Genomic DNA, 24,640 nt, shown 5'->3' with positions numbered 1-24,640 from the left:
TGACTTAACATCAGTAATGACCAGAAGGAGGAGGAAAGAAGATCTCTCTCTCTAATGCTGGGTGGTCTTTAGAGGGCTATGGGTTAGTGCTCTAGTCTTTAGAGGTATGGGTTAGTGCTCTAGTCTTTAGAGGTATGGGTTTGTGCTCTAGTCTTTAGAGGGTTAGTGCTCCAGTCTTTAGAGGTATGGGTTTGTGCTCTAGTCTTTAGAGGTATGGGTTAGTGCTCTAGTCTTTAGAGGTATGGGTTTGTGCTCCAGTCTTTAGAGGTATGGGTTTGTGCTCCAGTCTTTAGAGGGGTTAGTGCTCCAGTCTTTAGAGGGGTTAGTGCTCCAGTCTTTAAAGGGGTTAGTGCTCCAGTCTTTAGAGGGGTTCATGCTCCAGTCTTTAGAGGGCTATGGGTTCGTGCTCCAGTCTTTAGAGGGCTATGGGTTCGTGCTCCAGTCTATAGAGGGCTATGGGTTAGTGCTCCAGTCTATAGAGGGCTATGGGTTAGTGCTCCAGTCTATAGAGGGCTATGGGTTAGTGCTCCAGTCTTCAGAAGGGTTAGTGCTCCAGTCTTCAGAAGGGTTAGTGCTCCAGTCTATAGAGGGCTATGGGTTAGTGCTCCAGTCTTTAGAGGGCTAGGGGTTAGTGCTCCAGTCTTTAGAGGGGTTAGTGCTCTAGTCTTAAGAGGGCTTGGGGTTAGTGCTCCAGTCTTTAGAGGGGTTAGTGCTCCAGTCTTTAGAGGGGTTAGTGCTCCAGTCTTTAGAGGGGTTAGTGCTCCAGTCTTTAGAGGGGTTAGTGCTCCAGTCTTTAGAGGGGTTAGTGCTCCAGTCTTTAGAGGGGTTAGTACTCTAGTCTTTAGAGGGGTTAGTGCTCTAGTCTAGGGAGATGATAGGCAGTGGAGATTAGGGACTATAAGGGTTTGAGAGCTTTGCTGACAGGCCAGACAGCAGGTCAAAGCCCAGGGGATGACTCATAACTAAGTGAGACACACAAATACATCATGATATATGCATGACCTGAGAGAAGATAATCTTTTTTACGGGCTCTGTTGAAGGTTGATGGGGGTCAATGAATAACTTGAGTGACTGCTGTCACACACACACCACTAGAAGTCATTAGCGCCAGACAAGATGGGGACATAGAGATGTCATAACCAATAGACCTTACTGTGATAACCCAATATAACGGTATGAACTTCAAGAGTTCTGGTGAATAAGATTTCCCATGTATTTATTTACACACGGCCCACACTTGAAATTGAACAGAAAAGGTCAATCCAAAAGACAAACACCTGTACAGTGGATGGCCCCAACGAAAAACCAGAACCCTCTGATCTGAGACCTGTTGACCCACTGAAACATTCTATTATGCTCTTTAATAGAGGATGCACTGACTCATAACAACGTCAACAGTATATAGGCTACTCTTTAGAGATGCCTGCAGTGCAGAGAGGAGAGAGAGGAACCATCAGGTTCCCCTGATAAATGTTTAGATTACAACCCTCTCACACGCTACAGAAGAGAGGGCACAACAAAAGAGGGAACACCCATCAGGCTCGCTGGATAAATGTTTAGGTTTCCCAGCTCCTCTGTGGTGTTGTTTGTTCCCGTTCGCAGCCTTCTGACTGTTCGGAGCGCTCCAAGTCAAGCTGCAGAGGAAATGACAATACGGAGGAAAAACAACCACGGGCCAACGACACATACCAAGGCACCCTCCTTCCAAGCCCCTCTCTCTCTCTTCCTCCCTCTCCCTCACTCCAAGCCCCTCTCTCTCTCTTCCTCCCTCTCCCTCACTCCCTCCCTCCCTCCAAGCCCCTCTCTCTCTCTTCCTCCCTCTCCCTCACTCCCTCCCTCCCTCCAAGCCCCTCTCTCTCTCTTCCTCCCTCTCCCTCACTCCCTCCCTCCCTCCAAGCCCCTCTCTCTCTCTTCCTCCCTCTCCCTCACTCACTCCCTCCCTCCAAGCCCCTCTCTCTCTCTTCCTCCCTCTCCCTCCCTCCAAGCCCCTCTCTCTCTCTCTTCCTCCCTCTCCCTCACTACCTCCCTCCCTCCAAGCCCCTCTCTCTCTCCCTCCCTCTCCCTGCCTCCAAGCCCCTCTCTCTCTTCCTCCCTCTCCCTCACTCCCTCCCTCCCTCCAAGCCCCTCTCTCTCTTCCTCCCTCTCCCTCACTCCCTCCCTCCCTCCAAGCCCCTCTCTCTCTCTTCCTCCCTCTCCCTCCCTCCCTCCAAGCCTCTCTCTCTCTCTTCCTCTCTCTCCCTCACTCCCTCCCTCCCTCCCTCCCTCCCTCCAAGCCCCTCTCTCTCTCTTCCTCCCTCTCCCTCACTCTCTCCCTCCCTCCCTCCAAGCCCATCTCTCTCTCTTCCTCCCTCTCCCCCACTCCCTCCCTCCCTCCAAGCCCCTCTCTCTCTTCCTCTCTCTCTCCCTCCAAGCCCCTCTCTCTCTTCCTCTCTCCCACTCCCTCCCTCCAAGCCCCTCTCTCTCTCTTCCTCCCTCTCCCTCACTCTCTCCCTCCCTCCAAGCCCCTCTCTCTCTCTTCCTCCCTCTCCCCCACTCCCTCCCTCCCTCCAAGCCCCTCTCTCTCTTCCTCTCTCTCTCTCCCTCCAAGCCCCTCTCTCTCTCTTCCTCTCTCCCACTCCCTCCCTCCAAGCCCCTCTCTCTCTTCCTCTCTCCCTCCAAGCCCCGCTCCCTCTATCCTCTTTTCCTTTCGGTCCCTCACTAGCACTATGGGACTAGTCTCCAGCTTTTGACAATGGAAACTGATACATCAGGCACGCACTTGCACCCACCCACCCAGACCCATCCACACACTCCCTCTCCAAAACCCCATCTGCTGTCACGCTCCTGGAACCCAGGAGGCAGGTTTCTTGGGAAGCTGTGGCCCAGAACAAGAGCCAGACTTTAGGGTGTGGACCTTACACAACTCCCCCTGAAGTCCCCAGCAGAAGATGGATGGATGGGCTAAAGCCAACAACCCAACTGAGACTCTGGATGTGGTTGGGCTTCCTGCCACCCATCGACTACTTCTAGTCGGGAGTTTATTTTTTAGTTCAACTTGTGGACGAGAACAGACGGTTGCTCGGTCGCTAATTTATCGGTGTGTGTATGTGCGTGCGTGTGTGTGTGTGTGTTTTGGAAAGGCTTAAAGTGTTTATAATCCACAACAGCCTTAATCCAAATCTCTGAATGAAAAATGACTTTCTCTCCTCCCTCTCTATGGCTGTTGGGAAGGAGAGTCCCAATTAGCCTTTTAAAATGATAAACATGGATTAGCTAACACACTGTGCCATTGGAACACAGGAGTGATGGTTTCTGATAGTGGGCCTCTGTACGCCTATGAAGATATTCCGTAAAAAAAAAAAATCTGTTTCCAGCTACAATAGTCATTTACAACATTAACAATGTCTACACTGTATTTCTGATCAATTTGATGTTATTTTAAATGGACAAAAAAAAAGCGCTTTTCTTTCAAAAACAAGGACATTTCTAAGTGCCCCCAAACTTTTGAACGGTAGGGTACAAGTCGGGACATTATTTCTGATAGTATATCATATCATTTCGACAATATCGCAATATTATTTGTGCGTTTTCTCATGCAGCAGACATATAGTGAGCAATGTGCTTGGAACATCAAATCGCTATAAAATCACAGTATCGAATTGCAAGACATATAGAAGAATCGTGAGATTCGCAATAAATATCGTATCGGCACCTAAGTATCGTGGTAATATTGTACGTGAAGTCCCTGGCAATTCCCAGCCCTACAATCCAATATGGCTCTCTTCCTGTCTTCAATGTCTCCTTCTTCATCTGCACAATAGCTTTCTGAGTGACATCAGTGTTTAATATCACTCTAGAATCCTCTCTCTTTCTCTTCCCAATCCTTCCATCTCTCCATCTTTGTTTCAATGTAATATATGTTCTACATCAGTCTGTATCCCTCGGTCAGGACTTTTGTCTTATAACACCTCAGTTCCCCCGCCATCTTTTTCCATCTCTCCATCTTGTATCCATTCAATCTCTCACGCCACTTGCATTCTTTCTTCCACATACCTCATCTTCATTTCCTCAGAGATCTGATATGAAAACAGGAGCACTCCAAACACTCCAAAAAACAGTAAAACAGGACCATCTCAAGCCCAGGGAGACAATCACTCCAGCAGTCTCAACAGATGTGCAGCCCCAGCATAAGTTATGGGTTGAGGATTTTAAGTTGAATTGGCGACAGCAACAGAAGATTCCCTAGTAGTTGTTATCAAATCCTTGACCCCTCTCTGAATTCCCTACCCATCCCTTGATCCATACGACTGAACTCTCAACCATTTTAACCACATTCAAATATTTAAGTTCCAGCATTGAGATCTGTGTGGTTCCGCCCTGATGTGATTCCCATGATATGAGGCGTGTGACCCTTGACTTATAAAGGGAAGGAACCCAGTATGACTTCACACATCATACATGAGTTCCAAGTTTTAGTTAATAGTCTCGGAGAGATAGAGAGAGAGAGACAGAGAGAGACAGAGAGAGAGAGAGAGAGAGAGAGAGAACGAGGGGAGCATCAGAGAGGTAGCAACAGGGGGAGAAAGAGAGAGGCGAGAAGCGATACAGAGAAAGAAAGGTAGTGAGATGCAGAGAGAGAGAGAGAGAGAGAGAGAAAGAGAGGAGGAAATTAGCAGGCCTTGTAATCCCCAGCATATGTTCACCAGCTCTGAGAGGTAGAGTCAATATAAACCATGACATCATTCCAAGCCCTGGTGAGGTCATCATTTTCTGACTCCAAAAAAAATTAAGGGTCTGGGTTCTGGATTCCCAGAGGTCCCCAGTGTGTGTGTGTGTGTGTGTACAGATGTGGAAATGGAATATCCATTGTTATCCAGGAACTCACAAGGCCAGGACCAGAGTAAAGTAATATCCTTCTTCCTGTATCCTCTCCCATCACTGCCCACCCACTCCACAACCGCTCTCTCTCTCACACACACACACACACACACACTCCCGTGTTCTTCCAGGCTTGTCGATGTACTGCAACTAAAGCGGGTAGGTGCTCATCAACAACGAGGCCACCTAGTCTCCTTCCCACAACCACCGTGTCTCCGTCACAGCAGAACAACACACCCATCCAGACGTGGCCATGTCTACAGGCTTCAGACATCGCTCATTAGCTCTAGCCTAGTGGTTAGAGCATTGGACTAGTAACTGGAAGGTTGCAAGTTCAAATCCCCGAGCTGACAAGGTACAAATCTGTTGTTCTGCCCCTGAACAGGCAGTTAACTCACTGTTCCTAGGCCGTCATTGAAAATAAGAATTTGTTCTTAACTGACTTGCCTAGTAAAATAAATGTAAAATATTTATTTTTATTCTCATCACTTACCTCAGGCATTTTGCTAATAACCTTCATTAAGGATAAGTAGCCTACACTAGAATGTGAAGTTTGAAATATAATACATTTGCTAATATATAGGTGATGGTTAATGGGACAATTGATGGTTACAAACTAGAATTAGTAGTTTAAAGAACAATACAACAGAAAACTGTGGTGCACATTCACGTTATGAACTTTACCGCAATATGGATTGTTGTCCATATGGCCCAACTCTAATACAAGATCAGCTCAGACATGATTCGTCTGATAAAGTGTTGAAAAGTGGCCACTGTTGAGAAGCTTGTCGTAGAATTTATAGTTTTAGCTCAATGTCTTGTTTGGCTAGATTACGTGGTGTTATTTGGACTCAGAAAAATGCGGATTGGCCGCCTGCTCGGTCTCTAGGCCAATCGTAAATCAGTCATACGTATCCGGTTTCCATGGCGTTCGCTGCCACAGTGACGGCATCTCTAATGCAATCCTTTCAAACCCTGAAATTGACTCAGATGTTCTCAAATATTTGTTAAACTGGTCCCTTGAAAAGCAATAAAAAGGACCTTGCAGCAGGTTGTTTGGGCCTCCTTTTTGCTCTTCTATTCTTGGCAGTTCTCTCATGGTTTTGGGGCGTAAGTTTTGAATATTGTGCTTGAAGAGAATAGTTACATTATCGCCTCAAGCTGAGAGATTTGCAGTTGCCGTCAATCTAGATGTCCTCTCCCTGATTCTTCAGTTGTATCCAACTGAAATTCCCCACAAAGTGTGGCCACGAGTCAGGGATGTGACACTGTTATAAGATACTCTCTGTCAGGATGGCCAACTACCATGGGTCATAGGATGCATCAAATCAAATTCTATTAGTTACATGCGCCGAACACAACAGGTGTAGGTAGACCTTACAGTGAAATGCTTACTTATCAGCCCCAAACCAACAATGCAGTTTCAAAAAAATACAGATAAGAATAAGAGATAAAAGTAACAAGTAATTAAAGAGCAGCAGTAAAATAACAATAGCGAGACTATATACAGGGGGGTGCCGGTACAGAGTCAACATGCGGAGGAACCCGGTTAGTTGAGGTAGTATGTACATGTAGGTAGAGTTATTAAAGTGACTATGGATAGATGATAACAGAGAGTAGCAGTGGTGTAAAGAGGGGGTGGGGGGCACGGCAAATAGTCTGGGTAGCCATTTGACTAGATGTTCAGGAGTCTTATGGCTTGGGGGTAGAAGCTGTCTAGAAGCCTCTTGGATCTAGACTTGGCGCTCCGGTACTGCTTGCCGTGCGGTAGCAGAGAGAACAGTTCATGAATAGGTTGGCTGGAGTCTGACAAGTTTTAGGACCTTTCTCTGACACTGCCTGGTATAGAGGTCCTGGATGGCAGGAAGCTTGGCCCCAGCATATTGGGCCGTTCGCACTATACTCTGTAGTGCCTTGTGGTCGGAGAGCGAGCAGTTGCCATACCAGGCAGTGAAGCAACCAGTCAGGATGCTCTCGATGGTGCAGCTGTAGAAGCCTTTGAGGATCTAAGGACCCATGCCAAATCATTTCAGTCTCCTGAGGGGGAATAGGTTTTGTCGTGCCCTCTTCACGACTGTATTGGTGTGCTTGGACCATGTTAGTTTGTTGGTGATGTGGACACCAAGGAACTTGAAGCTCTCAACCTTCTCCATTGCAGCCCCATCGATGAAAATGGGGGTGTGCTCGGTCCTCTTTTTCCTGTAGTCCACAATCATCTCCTTTGTCTTGATCACGTTGAGGGAGAGGTTGTTGTCCTGGCACCACACGGCCAGGTCTTTGACCTCCTCCCTATAGGTTGTCTCGTCATTGTCGGTAATCAGGCCTACCACTGTTGTGTCATCTGCAAACTTATAGAATGTGTGACTTCTTGCAACCCACTGTGGGGGCGTGACGTTTAGTAGTTTAATAATGTTTTAAAATGTAAATCATTACAAAAAAGACTCACTGATCCCCATCAACCCACATGTATAGACTCAGGGAGAGACCTACTGACCCCATCAACCCCCATGTATAGACTCAGGGAGTCAGAGAGAAGGGAACATTGTGTTCCTTGATAGTGAAGTATTGTGCTGCTAGTATCTCTCCCTGGTGGCTCTGAATGTCCCTTCAACTTCCTGTCCCTATGTTTCTACTTTAGGGAGTAGGGGAGTGGGTGGGTGTGTGTGTGTGTGTGTGTGTGTGTGTGTGTGTGATATATCAGCTGGCTGGCTGGTCTGTGATTATGTCACTCAACAGCACAGCTACCAGCTGTCCATGTCAGCTGTACTTCATTTTGCAGGCGAGAAAAAACTAATCACACACCACAATATACAGTGTGTGTGTGTGTATGTGTGTGTGTGTGTGTGTGTGTGTGTGTGTGTGTGTGTTTCTTTGTATGTAAAGCTATCAACTCCACAGTGTAAACGGTTTGTTTTGGGGAAGCATTTGGAGAGAAAGGGAGGTGAAGTTACGTCGAGATCCGGACGGCCAAAGCCCCAACTTTCTTCTGCACATTTTCAATAGAGTTTTTAGCAGTTCTACACTAAACTAACCCACATGTATTTGGGCAGCCAGGGCCCTCCATCCGCCCAGAGAGGCTAAAGAGGCTGAGACAACTGGACAGGTGACATGTTTTTGGGCCAGGATAAAAGAACACCTGATATGGATCACATTCCAACTTATAGCTCATATTTGTTCACTGGAAAGTTATGTGGGTATAGGAACATATGAATACAGTGGAAGGTTATGTGGGTCTAGGAACATATGAATACAGTGGAAGGTTATGTGGGTATAGGAACATATGAATACAGTGGAAGGTTATGTGGGTATAGGAACATGTTATGAATACAGTGGAAGGTTATGTGGGTATAGGAACATGTTATGAATACAGTGGAAGGTTATGTGGGTATAGGAACATGTTATGAATACAGTGGAAGGTTATGTGGGTATAGGAACATGTTATGAATACAGTGGAAGGTTATGTAGGTCTAGGAACATGTTATGAATACAGTGGAAGGTTATGTGGGTATAGGAGCATGTTATGAATACAGTGGAAGGTTATGTGGGTCTAGGAACATATGAATACAGTGGAAGGTTATGTGGGTCTAGGAACATATGAATACAGTGGAAGGTTATGTGGGTATAGGAACATGTTATGAATACAGTGGAAGGTTATGTGGGTATAGAAACATGTTATGAATACAGTGGAAGGTTATGTGGGTATAGGAACATGTTATGAATACAGTGGAAGGTTATGTGGGTATAGGAACATGTTATGAATACAGTGGAAGGTTATGTGGGTATAGGAACATGTTATGAATACAGTGGAAGGTTATGTAGGTCTAGGAACATGTTATGAATACAGTGGAAGGTTATGTGGGTATAGGAGCATGTTATGAATACAGTGGAAGGTTATGTGGGTCTAGGAACATATGAATACAGTGGAAGGTTATGTGGGTCTAGGAACATGTTATGAATACAGTGGAAGGTTATGTGGGTATAGGAACATATGAATACAGTGGAAGGTTATGTGGGTATAGGAACATGTTATGAATACAGTGGAAGGTTATGTAGGTCTAGGAACATGTTATGAATACAGTGGAAGGTTATGTGGGTATAGGAACATGTTATGAATACAGTGGAAGGTTATGTGGGTCTAGGAACATGTTATGAATACAGTGGAAGGTTATGTGGGTCTAGGAACATGTTATGAATACAGTGGAAGGTTATGTGGGTATAGGAACATGTGAATACAGTGGAAGGTTATGTGGGTATAGGAACATGTTATGAATACAGTGGAAGGTTATGTAGGTCTAGGAACATGTTATGAATACAGTGGAAGGTTATGTGGGTATAGGAACATGTTATGAATACAGTGGAAGGTTATGTGGGTCTAGGAACATGTTATGAATACAGTGGAAGGTTATGTGGGTCTAGGAACATGTTATGAATACAGTGGAAGGTTATGTGGGTATAGGAACATGTTATGAATACAGTGGAAGGTTATGTGGGTCTAGGAACATATGAATACAGTGGAAGGTTATGTGGGTCTAGGAACATGTTATGAATACAGTGGAAGGTTATGTGGGTATAGGAACATATGAATACAGTGGAAGGTTATGTGGGTATAGGAACATATGAATACAGTGGAAGGTTATGTGGGTATAGGAACATGTTATGAATACAGTGGAAGGTTATGTGGGTCTAGGAACATGTTATGAATACAGTGGAAGGTTATGTGGGTATAGGAACATGTTATGAATACAGTGGAAGGTTATGTGGGTATAGGAACATATGAATACATTCGATTCTTGATGATAAAGCTGTGAGTGTCTATGGTGATGTTTGTTTTGATGCCAGTAAATGGAGTTAGTTTCAAGTCTGATATCCCTGGTGTGTGTGCGCGCGCGTACATTAACTAGCCGATGTCCCCATTGAGACTGGTAAACTAATCCTCTATTTCCCCCTCCATTGATGTCAGACATACTCCTCTGTTGACGTCGTAGACTGATTCACTCACAGGTAGTTCCCTTTTTACAGATGTTTCTGGGAATCTCGGACTGTTCCCATGTCAGAAACTTGAGATGGGAGGAGGAACGGCTTCTCTTTGGCAGAAAGCCCTTCACTGATCTGGGTTTAAATGGTATTTGTTCGCTTTCCAGTACTTTGTCAGGGTTTTGATAGAGGTTGCCTGGAGCACTTGAACCAATGGAAGAGCCCCTCGTTATTTTATTGGGTTACTTTTCTTTTTTTACTTTAGTTTATTTAGTAAATATTTTATTAACTCTTTCTTGAACTGCATTGTTGGTTAAGGGCTTGTCAGTAAGCATTTCACGGTAAGGTCATGTGACAAATACAATTTGATTTGATTAGAAAACCCACCCATTTGACACTCCAGGTCAGACTAAAGCAAATTCTCATAGTATTTGAAAGTATAGAGTACATACTGGTTGGACCCAGGTCTGGTTCTGATGCAGTCAACAGGGGTTTTGCTCTCTCTCCTCTCAGTGAGATGTCAGTTAGATTTACACACGGGAGTGGGTGTGCCTGGCTGGTCTGGACTGGCTGTTTTTGTTACAGTCTCCTGGCAGGGGCGGAAACCAAGGTTAATTTTCCCTCTGACCCCCGGCTACTCCTGAGTGACCTTAACCGCAAGTCAACAGACCGCACCCACCGCAAGTCAACCGACCGCTCCCCGCCTCACAGGTGGAAGTCCAAGAATGAACTCTGTCCAACCCTTTTGAAGACCGTTCTGGTCAAGCCAAGGTCAGCATTGCTTTTCCTCACAGAGCTTTGGTTCAGATCCAACACACGCTTCATATCCACTAGCTGTACATCAGAATCATTACACAGTAACTTCTCACCGCCGTCCTGGTTGGGCTATTAAGGGGACTCTTCTCATACATAGCAGCATTGGCATTGAGCTGATGACCGAGGGACATGTTGATCTCAACTATAAACAGAGTCTGGGGTGTCCTCGACTCACTTTACCTCTCATGACCCCAAACACATATATTTCACCGGGTCGACAAAACCCTGCTTGACAACACCACTGTGATCTCAAAATCCCCAAACTGCCCATTACTAGCTATTGATAAGAGATGTACTATGTAGCCTGAACTGTAACTAAAATGTGAAGTATCTGTTCAGACCTGCCTTTGTCAAGGACAGAGTGCCTGTACTGTACTGGCATAGATGGAAGCAATGTGTCGAGAGATGGTGTTTGGTGACTGCTTACCTCTGCTAGGGGATAAAATAGGCTTAGTTACAGTGCCTCGCACAAGTATTCATCCCCGTTGGCGTTTTTCCTATTTTGTTGCATTACAACCAATTTAAATTTAATTAATTAAATTAATTTAAATGTATTTTTATTTGGATTTCATGTAATGGACATGCACAAAATAGTCAGAATTGGTGAAGTGAAATGAAAAAAATTACTTGTTCTTATATATATATATATATATATATATTTTTTTTTTTTTTTAAACAACGGAAAAGTGGTGCGTGCATATTTATTCACCCCCTTTGCTATGAAGCCCCTAAATAAGATCTGGTGCAACCAATTACCTTCAGAAGTCACATAATTAGTTAAATAAAGTCCACCTGTGTGTAATCTAAGTGTCACATGATCTGTCATATGATCTCAGTATATATACACACACCTGTTCTGAAAGGCCCCAGAGTCTGCAACACCACTAAGAAAGGGGCACCACCAAGCAAGCGGCACCATGAAGAGCTCTCCAAACAGGTCAGGGACAAAGTATAGTGGAGAAGTACAGATCAGGGTTGGGTTATAAACAATTATCCGAATCTTTGAACATCCCACGGAGCGCCATTAAATCCATTATTAAAAAATGGAAAAAATATATGTCACCACAACAAACCTGCCAAGAGAGGGCAGCCCACCAAAACTCACAGACCTGGCAAGGAGGGTATTAATCAGAGAGACAACAAAGAGACCAAAGATAACCCTGAAGGAGCTGTGGAGATTGGAGTTTCTGTTCATCGGAAGAGTGGCCAGAAAAAAGCCATTGCTTAAAGTGTTCACCAAAAGGCATGTGGGAGACTCCGCAAACATATGGAAGAAGGTACTCGGGTCAGATGAGGCTAAAATTGAGCTTCTTGGCCATCAAGATAAACGCTATGTCTGGCGCAAACCCAACACCTCTCATCACCCTGATAACACCATCCAATGTTTTTCATTGGCAGGGACTGGGAAACTGGTCAGAATTGAAGGAATGATGGATGGCGCTAAATATAGGAAAATTCTTGAGGGAAACCTGTTTCAGGCTTCCAGAGATTTGAGACTGGGACGGAGGTTCACCTTCCAGCAGGACAATGATCCTAAGCATACAGCTACCCTCAAGTGGTTTATGGGGAAACATTTAAATGTCTTGGAATGGCCTAGTCAAAGTCCAGACCTCAATCCAATTGAGAATCTGTGGTATGACTTAAAGATTGCTGTACACCAGTGGAACCCATCCAACTTGATGGAGCTGGAGCAGATTTGCCTTGAAGAATGGGTCAAAAATTCCAGTGGCTAGATGTGCCAAGCTTATAGATACATACCGCAAGAGACTTGCAGCTGTAATTGCTGCAAAAGGTGGCTCTACAAAGTATTGACTTGGGGGGTGAATAGTAATGCACGACGCTCAAGTTCTGTTTTTTCTTTTTTTTCTTGCTCGTTTCATTAGAACAAATATTTTGAATCTTCAAAGTGGTAGGCATGTTGTGTAAATCAAATGATACAACCCCCCCCCAAATCATTTTTAATTCCAGGTTGTAAGGCAACAAATTAGGAAAAATGCCAAAGGGGGTGAATACTTTCGCAAGCCACTGTATATTCTATTCTGGTATACTCCTTCACTTTCACTCAAGTGGTGAGTGCAGGGTTGAGGGAAAGGGTGGGCATCGATCGGTGTATGTCTGTGTACACGTGTGTGTGTGTGTGTGTGTGTGTGTGTGTGTGTGTGTGTGTGTGTGTGTGTGTGTGTGTGTGTGTGTGCTCAACCCTGAGGACTGTCATGAAGTGCAGGTGTCTCAGAGAAACAAACCAATCAAACTCAGCCATTTCAGACGAGACATAAAGGTACTTGACAAGAACACCTGATTCTTCTTGACAGCCTGTCTGTTATGGGGTCTCAGACTTGATAGGCTTGTCAAAAGATCACAGTCGCACTGACAATCAAATGATTTCTGTCCTCTTGGACCATGAACAAAATCTATATATGCCTCACAATGTTGTCTCGTCTCGGATATGGAGTGCTACCTAACCTCTTAATAAGGATATAATTACATTAATAAATCATTCAACAGAGCAACTCTCCAGTTATCTACCTCATTACTACCACCAAAACAAGTGACCATGCCTCTAGAATCAGTTGAAATAACTTCCCATCATAATAACCCCAAATAATACATTTTGACACTTCAAAGTAGTGCATTCGGCTATTTCAGCCACACCCGTCGCTGACAGGTGTATAAAATTGAGCACACGGCCATGCAATCTCCATAGACAAACACTGGGAGTGGAATGGCCTTACTGAAGATCTCAGTGACTTTCAACGTGGCACCGTCATAGGATGCCACCTTTCCAACAAGTCACTTCATCAAATTTCTGACCTGCTAGAGCTGCCCGGGTCAACTGTAAGTGCTATTATTGTCATATGGAAACGTCTAGGAGCAACAACGGCTCAGCCGCAAAGTAGTGGGCCACACAAGCTCACAAAACGGGACCACAGAGTGCTGAAGCACGTAAGAATTGTCTGTCCTCAGTTGCAACACTCACTACCGAGTCCCAAACAGCCTCTGGAAGCAACGTCAGCACAATAACTGTTTCTTTGGGTTTCCATGGCCCGAGCAGCCACACACAAGCCTAAGATCACCATGCACAATCACAAGCGTCGGCTGGAGTGGTGTAAAGCTCGCCGCCATTGGACTCTGTGTGTGTGTCTTAGGAAGGGATTGAAGTGAGTGTATTGGGACAGACTGTTGGTACTTTGACCTTTTAAACCGATTTAACTTTAGTGCATAACTCTGCCATGCAGGTCAGATAGATGTGTGGTGTTAACAATCTGGTATAGATGTTTACACACACTCCAAAGCTACCCGCAAGGCCACACCCACACCCACACACATTAAGCACGTTGACACTTGAGGATGGGCGGCACCTCTGTTGTAAAACAGACCCATCAACCTCATTCCCAGGTCTATTCTTCACTGTGTTTGTGAAGGTAATTGCTCTTTGGGGGGGAATACAAAGCATTCCTCTATATGAGCTTCTTATACTTTGGACAACATCCCAACAACAACAGACACAAGTCAGTCATCCTCAATACCCCAGAAGAAAGTAATCTTACAGGCACATACACACCACTGACTGATTTCACATCTCAAAACTGTTACTAGGAAACTCTCTTTCATCTGATTCATTGAACTGCACAGATCAAAGCTTTCCAACCATCCCTACACTATCTGGCTTAGCAACTGTATTATTGGAAAAATTCATGAAAACAAAAATGAGATTTTTGGTCTTAATTTAAGGTTAAGGTTAGGCATAATGTTAGCAGTGTGGTTAAGGTTAGGTTTAATGTTAGATTTAAAATAATATTTTAAGAAAATCAATTGTAGAAATAGGCAGGGTTTAGATATCATTATGACTGTGGCTGTGGTAACTAGTGACGGCCCTAAACTATCTGCAGTGAGCTGTGAACACTCCTGTTGCCACACACTAGTGGTATAGCTGCTGTTATCGCCTGTCTGACTGAGAATACACACACAGAAACCAGAGAGGAATACACACACAGAATGTACAAGTATAGTACAGTACTGCTGACCTGTGACAGACACACAATGTATAAGTATAGTACAGTACTGCTGACCTGAGACACACACACACACACACAATGTATAAGTATAGTACAGTACTACTGACCTGAGACACACAGACACACACAATGTATAAGTATAGTACAGTACTACTGACCTGAGACACACACACACACCCACAGAATGTATAAGTATAGTACAGTACTACTGACCTGAGACACACACAATGTATAAGTATAGTACTGTACTACTGACCTGAGACACACACACACACACAGAATGTATAAGTATAGTACAGTACTACTGACCTGAGACACACACAATGTATAAGTATAGTACAGTACTACTGACCTGAGACACACACAATGAATAAGTATAGTACAGTACTACTGACCTGAGACACACACACACACACACAGAATGTATAAGTATAGTACAGTACTACTGACCTGAGACACACACAATGTATAAGTATAGTACAGTACTACTGACCTGAGACACACACAATGTATAAGTATAGTACTGTACTACTGACCTGAGACACACACAATGTATAAGTATAGTACAGTACTACTGACCTGAGACACACACAATGTATAAGTATAGTACAGTACTACTGACCTGAGACACACACAATGAATAAGTATAGTACAGTACTACTGACCTGAGACACACACACACACACACAATGTATAAGTATAGTCCAGTACTACTGACCTGAGACACACACACACAGAATGTATAAGTATAGTACAGTACTACTGACCTGAGACAGACAGATGGAAAGATTAGCAACAAATCCTTTCCTTCCTTCCCTTTAGAGTGAATGAGTCAGGATCCCCCTGCAGTCCACTATTACTCTACTCCTTCCTCTCCCTCTCTCCCCAACTCACGCCTCTCCCTCTCCCTCTCTCCCCAACTCACGCCTCTCCCATTGTGACAGTGAGTGTGCAGTGCGCAGAAGAGAGGAACTGTTGCTGCATTGATTGGCTGCACTCGTTGATTCTCCCGTTTCCTCTCCTTTTCTTTCTAACCAGGCCCTTCCCTTATCTTATTCCAGAGGGGAAAACAATAGAACACAACTTAGGCTCTCTGTTCAGGGCTACGAGGGAATGCAGCTTGCAGGGAGAAGGAAGGCTTTTGAATGGAGGGGGGAGAGGGGGATTTGAATTCTCTCAAGGCAAGAGCACACAGGGTTCTCTCTCTCTCTCTCTCCTTTTTCAAATGTCTTCTTATAGTCTTATTATTGTGGTAGAAAGGGAGAGGGCATTATTTTTTCACTTTAAAAAAGTTTGCTCCCCTTTCACTTGTTGGACTCTCCCTCCCTCCCTCTCTCCCTCTCTCCCGTATTCATCTCTCCCTCTGGGTTGGCAGGTTTGAACAATGAAGCAGTGGCCGAGCACAAAAGACACACAGCTGCTTTCAACAGCGCGGACAATCGAGGACCCCTCCCTTACCCCGTCCCTCTAACCCTCCCCGAAACCCCCGTCCCTCCCCTTATTAACATTCACGACTCTCCTTGACTGAGGTTCAAGTAGCTCGAGTAGCATTCTCATGAGCGAAGGAAAGAACGTTCCAGTGAAGGACCCATAACACTAAAGCAGTTGAAGTAGTGTTCTGCATCTGAAACGGCACCCAATTCCCTGTAAAGTGCTATGGGCTCTGGTCAAAAGTAGTGCACTCTATAGGGAACAGGGTGCCATTTGGGACACTGGCAGGCCGAGCATGAGTAAGCCATGGACCCTCAGGAATTAGCTTGCAAACACGTCTCCCTCGAGGATGAAGGTGTTTACATATAGTCAACGCTTCGTCATTTAACAGAAGAAATGCTATTAGCCATGTTAATTGACTGTACAATAGTTGAGGGACAGTATGTCAGTGAATAGAACAGACAAAAGGGGAGAGAAGAGTCCAGACAAATTGAGCTTGTCTACACAATTACAAGACACTTTGCCCAAAAATCACAAGTGGATTGACGCAGAGTGAAATGATGAGTGAGTTGTGGTTAGTTGATATGTGGTTAGTGTTGTCAAACAGCTGTAGTCTGGTCCATTTGTTAACCGCTGCAGGACAAAGGGAGGCGATGGGAACGACATGACATCATCATGAGAATGGCAGACGAGCTGATAGACGATCATACTACTTTCAAAACGTATTCCTACCATGACGAGCCCATTAAACTCTCATTATCTAGGCCGACTGATCAGAGGACTACTACAACACATGCACTAAAGTGTAATTCAGAGTCCACAGACGCAGAGCCACTGTCCTATGCGGCTCCGAGACAACAGTCCGCGGGGGACGCACAGCTCAAACACGCACCACCCCCCCAAAACTCCCACACAATCATTTGAATGTGTTGACAGCTGGAGAAATTGCTTGAGCAGCGCTGAGAATTCAATAAGTATGAAAGCCAACGACTGAATATTCTAGAACAGTGCTGTGTGGATGCGTGCACCTTTTGGACTCCGATAAGCCCTTAAAAACGGCAATCAGCAGTAGAAACAATAACAAAGCAAATTCCCAGCCCCCATTTCTGTAAAAAGCTGAGGGATGATGCTGGAGAAATGTAACCCTTCTCAAATTCATAGACAGAGCTATGGATGCAAGGACTGACCATCCATGATATCAACATCATAGTTTGGAGTAAAGCAAGCTTATATTTTGGGTTCTGATGGTATGTTTCTAAACACTTCTACGTTGATGTGGATGCTACCATGTTTACGTATAGTCCCCAAAGACATGTCAACCTCTCGCCATTACAATAATTTTCCCAATACTTCTGGAGCTCACTATCATACATCTTTAAGTCCCCAAAAAATGGATGTAGCAACTGCTTAATGGCCCTGTAAGGCCTACATCAAATAACAACACACATCAGAGTGACAGCCTCCTTACTGTCTCCACGCTAACTTGTATTTATGAGGCCCGGTCGCACACGCTGCAGTTCCCAGAAGCCTCCTGTAGATTTCCCAGAAGGCCATTCAAAGGGAATTGAAAAGGAAACAGCTTGACATTTAAACCTTCATACAATGTCCACATAGCATTGAGACAGATAGTTACGTACGTCTGTAGCCTATTAGTGCACTGTGAGAGACGACGATTGTAGTGTATACTGCTTGTGTGTTAAAAGGGACACTCTGCGATGTCTCTGCCTGTTCAATGGTCATTTCAATTAATGATATACTCATTGATTCTTTCTTAAATAGAATATCCTGAAAGAATGACTTATACATGCCTCGTGAGCTTAGTAGACCAACAACTGTCTTAGCCCATCCTGACCCAAAATATAAGGTGGTTGTTTTACGTTGGGGTGAAACACAGTCTCAGGACTGTGGCTTTAAGATGATCCACAGTAAATCACAGTGAATAAACAATCTTCCTCTTCTGTGGTCTCAAATGTTTTCAATCGCTTCCAGCATCCATCCTTCCGTCCGTCGCTTTGGGAGATGAAAGCTTTAGTACAGTGCTGACTGAGGTAGAGAAAAAACAGCAGACAATAATTATAGGAAGTAAAACATAAACGTTGTGTCCACTTTTCCTAGTGTCCACTTTTCCACTAACCGTCCAATGCCAAGTGTCCTGATGAACAAGCTAAGCAGTACTTATCGGATGAGTTTAAATCAATTCCATATCAATTATTCAAGCTAAGGGAGGAAAGGAAAACACACACACACCCCGCCAAGCCAACTGTCAATCAGTGGTATAGGGATTCCCTCCATCCTGTAACTTGTGGTCTGAGTTGCTTAGTGTTTGTCAAACAATGCCAGGACTAGAGAATCAATCTTCCATAGGCCAAAACACACTGGTCATTTTCATGAAAACTTTGTGCTGGGAACTACTGAAAGTTGCTTTAGAAAAGGGAGACCTAATGCAATGAAAATGTTAGCCTGATACCAGATCTATCTATATGAAACCGTTAGCCTGATACCGGATCTATTTGTGTATTTGACCACAAACATGAGAGTAAATCTTCCACTCTGGAGCGGTATTGAGGTCTCCTTAGTGCAGTCTATCCCGAAGCTCTCCGTTAAAACGAGACTCAGCCACATTCCAACGGTTGGCCTCGCCTCAGCCATCCCCTTAACCAGACACCGCATACCTGCCCAAAATAACTTAGCGTCGCTTCTCGCCCACTACACCCCTTTGCTTGGTGTTTTGGTCTAACATTAGTACATTTGAGTGGAGGAGATGGTCAGGCCTCCCTCCATTCTCTGGGTTACAGACCCTCCCAGAGTCTTCATACCGCTGGACTGGTTCCACATGTCATGTTACAGCCTGAATCAAAAACGATTACAATAGCTTCATTTTCTCACCCATCTACACACAATACCCCAGAATGACAAAATGGAAGAATTTATTGAAAATGAAATACAGAAATCTCATTTACATAAGTATTTACACCCATGAGTCAATCATTTGTAGAAGCATCTTTAGCAGTGAATACAGCTTTCCACACCTGGATTGTGCAACATTTGCCAATTATTTTTTTCAAAATTCTAAAAGCTCTGTCATATTGGTTGCTGATCATTGCTAGACAACCATTTTCAGGTTTTTCATGTAGATTTAAGTCAAAACTGTAACTTCGACACTCAGGAACATTCAATCTTTTTGGTAAGCAACTCCAGTCTAGAGTTGGTCTTGTGTTTTAGGTTATTGTCCTGCTGAATTTATCTCCCAGTGCCTGGTGGAAAGCAGACTGAACCAGGTTTTCCTCTAGGAATTTGCCTGTTCTTAGCTCCATTACATTTCTTTTTATCCTGATAAACTCCCCAGTCCTTAACATTTACAAGCATACCCATAACATGATGCAGCCACCACTATGCTTGAAAATATGAGGAGTGGTACTCAGTAATGTGTTGCATTGGATTTGTCCCAAACTTAACACTTTATTGAGGACAAAAAGGGAATTGCTTTGCCTAATATTTTGCACTATTACTTTAGTGCCTTGTTGCTAACAGGATGCATGTTTTGAAATATTTGTTTCTGTACAGGCTTCCTTATTTTCACTCTGTCAAGTAGGTTAGTATTGTGGAGTAACAACAATGTTGTTGATCCATCCTCAGAGTTGAATCTGATAGGAAAAAACTAACTGTTTTAAAGTCACCATTGGCCTCATGGTGAAATCCCTGAACGGTTTCCTTCCTCTCCGGCTACTGAGTTAGAAAGAATGCCTGTATCTTTGTAGTGACTGGGTGTTTTGATACACCATCCAAAGTGGAATTAATAACTTCACCATGCTCCATGACATTCAATGTCTCCTTTTTTCATTTTCACTCATCTACCATTAGGTGCCCTTCTCGCGAGGCATTGGAAATCCTCCCTGGACTTTGTTTTTGAATTGGTGTTTGAAATTGACTGCTCGACTGAGGGACCATACATATGATTTTATCTGTGGGGTACAGAGATGAGGTAGTCATAAAAAAAAAAGATGTTAAACACTTTTATTGCACAGACAGTGAGTCCATGCAACTTATTATGTGACTTGTTAAGCACATTTTTACTCTTGAACTTATTTAGGTATGCCATAACAAAAGGGTTGAATACTTATTGACTCAAGACATTTCAGATTCTCATTTTTTTTTTTTTTTTTAAATGTCAAAAAACACAATTCCACTTTGACATGATGGGGTACTGTGTGTAGGCCAATGACAAAACAATCTCAATTTAATCACATTTTAAATTCAGGTTGTAACACAACTAAATGTGGAAATAGTCAAGGGGTGTGACTACCTTCTGACTGTATACAGGGATGTTGAGGGAGTGATTCATGTATGACCATCATGGAGGACAGAGAACCAGTTCTTCTCTAGTATAGACTGTCCCGCTGGTTGTACTGTACGTAATAAGCATCTGAGGAATTATAGTGTGTCAGGAACACACACACACACACACACACACACACACACACACACAAAAGGGTTTCAACCTCAATGTTTGAGCAGTGCAAACATGTACACAATGCACTGCTTTTAATAGCAACAACATTGTCAGTCGCCACCCATTCATACAGTAAATCTAGCATCATATCCATTTCCTTCAACACACAACTGTACACAGTTCCCATGGATATCTAGTACTGTGTTCAGAACTCCCTCCATCAGATCCCGGGTTCAACATGATGATTTCTTCATCATTATACAGAACAACATTATAGATTTCCCATCCATGTCCAGTGCTGTATCGCTTCACCCCTAGGTCCAGGGTTTTTTCTGCATATAAAAGTGTTGGGCGGGTCGCCTATGTCCAATCAGTAAACAAAACAAAAAAAAGTAGATCCGTTTTGGGTTCCATGTAGAACCCTTTCCACAAAGTGTACTAAATGGAACCCAAAATGGTTCTACATTGAACCAAAAAGGGTTCTCCTATGGGGACAGCTGAAGAACCCTTTTGGAATCCTTTTCTCTAAGAGTGTAGATCCAACCATATAGAAGAGACATAGATTAAGAGGGGGATGTGGAGCGGCATTTGACTCTCTGGATGCTTCCCGTTACAGTGAGGAAGCGTACTCACATAGCTTATAAACTATGAACAAGTGTCTCCAAGCCGTTTCAGTGAGGAAGCGTACTCGCATAGCTTATAAACTATGAACAAGTGTCTCCAAGCCGTTTCAGTGAGGAAGCGTACTCGCATAGCTTATGAACGATGAACAAGTGTCTCCAAGCCGTTTCAGTGAGGAAGCGTACTCGCATAGCTTATAAACGATGAACAAGTGACTCCAAGCCGTTTCAGTGAGGAAGCGTACTCGCATAGCTTATAAACGATGAACAAGTGTCTCCAAGCCGTTTCAGTGAGGAAGCGTACTCGCATAGCTTATAAACGATGAACAAGTGACTCCAAGCCGTTTCAGTGAGGAAGCGTACTCGCATAGCTTATAAACGATGAACAAGTGACTCCAAGCCGTTTCAGTGAGGAAGCGTACTCGCATAGCTTATAAACGATGAACAAGTGACTCCAAGCCGTTTCAGTGAGGAAGCGTACTCGCATAGCTTATAAACGATGAACAAGTGACTCCAAGCCATTTCAGTGAGGAAGCGTACTCACATAGCTTATAAACGATGAACAAGTGACTCCAAGCCGTTTCAGTGAGGAAGCGTACTCACATAGCTTATAAACGATGAACAAGTGTCTCCAAGCCGTTTCAGTGAGGAAGCGTACTCACATAGCTTATAAACGATGAACAAGTGTCTCCAAGCCGTTTCAGTGAGGAAGCGTACTCGCATAGCTTATAAACGATGAACAAGTGACTCCAAGCCAACAACCACAGAGTATTGTTGGAGCATCTTAGGGCTGACCACATTTAGTCGACAGGCTGTTGGTCGAACAAGATTTTTTGGGTCAAGCAGTCGCAAATATATATATGTTCTATGGCACACGAGACACCTGTCTGATTCACGCCTGTGTAAGTAGACTAATCCATTGTGGAGGCTGAGGGGGATGACATCAGTATCACCAGTAGTATATTTTACTGTTCATTCCCATCATTTGTAATCTACAATGTTTGTTTGGTTACAGTCATTTCTGTGAAAACCTACAGGAGGGTATCTCTCCAGGAACAGGGTTGGAGTGGAAACCTACAGGAGGGTATCTCTCCAGGAACAGGGTTGGAGTGAAAACCTACAGGAGGGTATCTCTCCAGGAACAGGGTTGGAGTGAAAACCTACAGGAGGGTATCTCTCCAGGAACAGGGTTGGAGTGAAAACCTACAGGAGGGTATCTCTCCAGGAACAGGGTTGGAGTGAAAACCTACAGGAGGGTATCTCTCCAGGAACAGGGTTGGAGTGAAAACCTACAGGAGGGTATCTCTCCAGGAACAGGGTTGGAGTGAAAACCTACAGGAGGGTATCTCTCCAGGAACAGGGTTGGAGTGAAAACCTACAGGAGGCTATCTCTCCAGGAACAGGGTTGGAGTGAAAACCTACAGGAGGCTATCTCTCCAGGAACAGAGCCCTGCTTTAAACACTATTGTGCTGACCTGACCTGTCCTCCGCTGGCTCTGAGCATTTATTTTCATATGATCCTTTCCAGCACAGCTAAAGAAACGATGGTGGATGTGTAACCAGGCGAGCAGAGTACAGCTCGGCTCAGTCATGTGAAAAGGGTCTGTGAACTTAATATGACCAAAAAAAAGGACTTCAGGCATTAGACTAGATTAGTCATTCATGCTTCTCTTTGTTTCCGTCTGGTGTAACATTAGAGGTCCAGTCATGTCCAGGGGCCATCCCTGACCCTAGTTATGGGTGTCCAGGGGCCATCCCTGACCCTAGTTATGGATGTCCAGGGGCTATCCCTGACCCTAGTTATGGGTGTCCAGGGGCTATCCCTGACCCTAGTTATGGATGTCCAGGGGCCATCCCTGACCCTAGTTATGGATGTCCAGGGGCCATCCCTGACCCTAGTTATGGATGTCCAGGGGCTATCCCTGACCCTAGTTATGGATGTCCAGGGGCTATCCCTGACCCTAGTTATGGATGTCCAGGGGCTATCCCTGACCCTAGTTATGGATGTCCAGGGGCTATCCCTGACCCTAGTTATGGATGTCCAGGGGCTATCCCTGACCCTAGTTATGGATGTCCAGGGGCCATCCCTGACCCTAGTTATGGGTGTCCAGGGGCTATCCCTGACCCTAGTTATGGATGTCCAGGGGCTATCCCTGACCCTAGTTATGGGTGTCCAGGGGCTATCCCTGACCCTAGTTATGGATGTCCAGGGGCTATCCCTGACCCTAGTTATGGATGTCCAGGGGCTATCCCTGACCCTAGTTATGGGTGTCCAGGGGCTATCCCTGACCCTAGTTATGGATGTCCAGGGGCTATCCCTGACCCTAGTTATGGGTGTCCAGGGGCTATCCCTGACCCTAGTTATGGATGTCCAGGGGCTATCCCTGACCCTAGTTATGGATGTCCAGGGGCTATCCCTGACCCTAGTTATGGGTGTCCAGGGGCTATCCCTGACCCTAGTTATGGATGTCCAGGGGCTATCCCTGACCCTAGTTATGGGTGTCCAGGGGCTATCCCTGACCCTAGTTATGGATGTCCAGGGGCTATCCCTGACCCTAGTTATGGATGTTGGGGGCTTCTGTGACCGTTGGCACGTTCCTTGACTGTAATACTGTGTGACAGAGGTGGATGGGATCCTACTGCTAATGAGAATGTGTCTGTGGCGAGTCAAGAAGCAACCCTATACAGCATCCTCAGTGAATATAGTGACAGGACTCTGCCTTCAAATCAAGTCAAATCAACCTTGGTGTGTGTGAGAGGTCATAATATGTGGATGTATCCGATAGAGATCATTCAATTTATTAATACCAGAATAGATCATTCAATTGAATTCGTTATGGTCGATATTTGGTTCCATTACACCTAAACAACATACAATAAAAAAACATTGACACGATCGGCCACTCCACAGGCAAACTACAATATATTATATACACTGCTCAAAAAAATAAAGGGAACACTAAAATAACACATCCTAGATCTGAATGAATGAAATATTCTTATTAAATACTTTTTTCTTTACATAGTTGAATGTGCTGACAACAAAATCACACAAAATGTATCAATGGAAATCAAATTTATCAACCCATGGAGGTCTGGATTTGGAGTCGCACTCAAAATTAAAGTGGAAAACCACACTACAGGCTGATCCAACTTTGATGTAATGACCTTAAAACAAGTCAAAATGAGGCTCAGTAGTGTGTGTGGCCTCCACGTGCCTGTATGACCTCCCTACAACACCTGGGCATGCTCCTGATGAGGTGGCGGATGGTCTCCTGAGGGATCTCCTCCCAGACCTGGACTAAAGCATCCGCCAACTCCTGGACAGTCTGTGGTGCAACGTGGCGTTGGTGGATGGAGCGAGACATGATGTCCCAGATGTGCTCAATTGGATTCAGGTCTGGGGAACGGGCGGGCCAGTCCATAGCATCAATGCCTTCCTCTTGCAGGAACTGCTGACACACTCCAGCCACATG

At 44.5% G+C, this 24,640-nt stretch overlaps 1 protein-coding gene across 3 annotated transcripts in view; it reads right to left on the bottom strand.

Annotated features, from left to right (window-relative positions):
- Positions 1-24,640, bottom strand: part of LOC110485619 (gamma-adducin) — a 143,834-nt gene that overhangs the window by 77,200 nt on the left and 41,994 nt on the right. The window contains exon 1 of one of the 3 annotated variants that reach the window (XM_036949241.1): positions 15,431-15,577. The exons of the other annotated variants lie outside the window; for them this stretch is intronic. The gene's annotated coding sequence lies outside the window, so the exon portion shown is untranslated. Of the gene's footprint in view, positions 1-15,430; positions 15,578-24,640 lie in introns of those variants that run through there. 3 annotated transcript variants of the gene reach the window in all.

Source organism: Oncorhynchus mykiss, chromosome 17 (assembly GCF_013265735.2).
Source record: "Oncorhynchus mykiss isolate Arlee chromosome 17, USDA_OmykA_1.1, whole genome shotgun sequence".
Lineage (NCBI taxonomy): Eukaryota > Metazoa > Chordata > Actinopteri > Salmoniformes > Salmonidae > Oncorhynchus > Oncorhynchus mykiss.
This window is presented reverse-complemented; position numbering and strand designations above follow the sequence as displayed.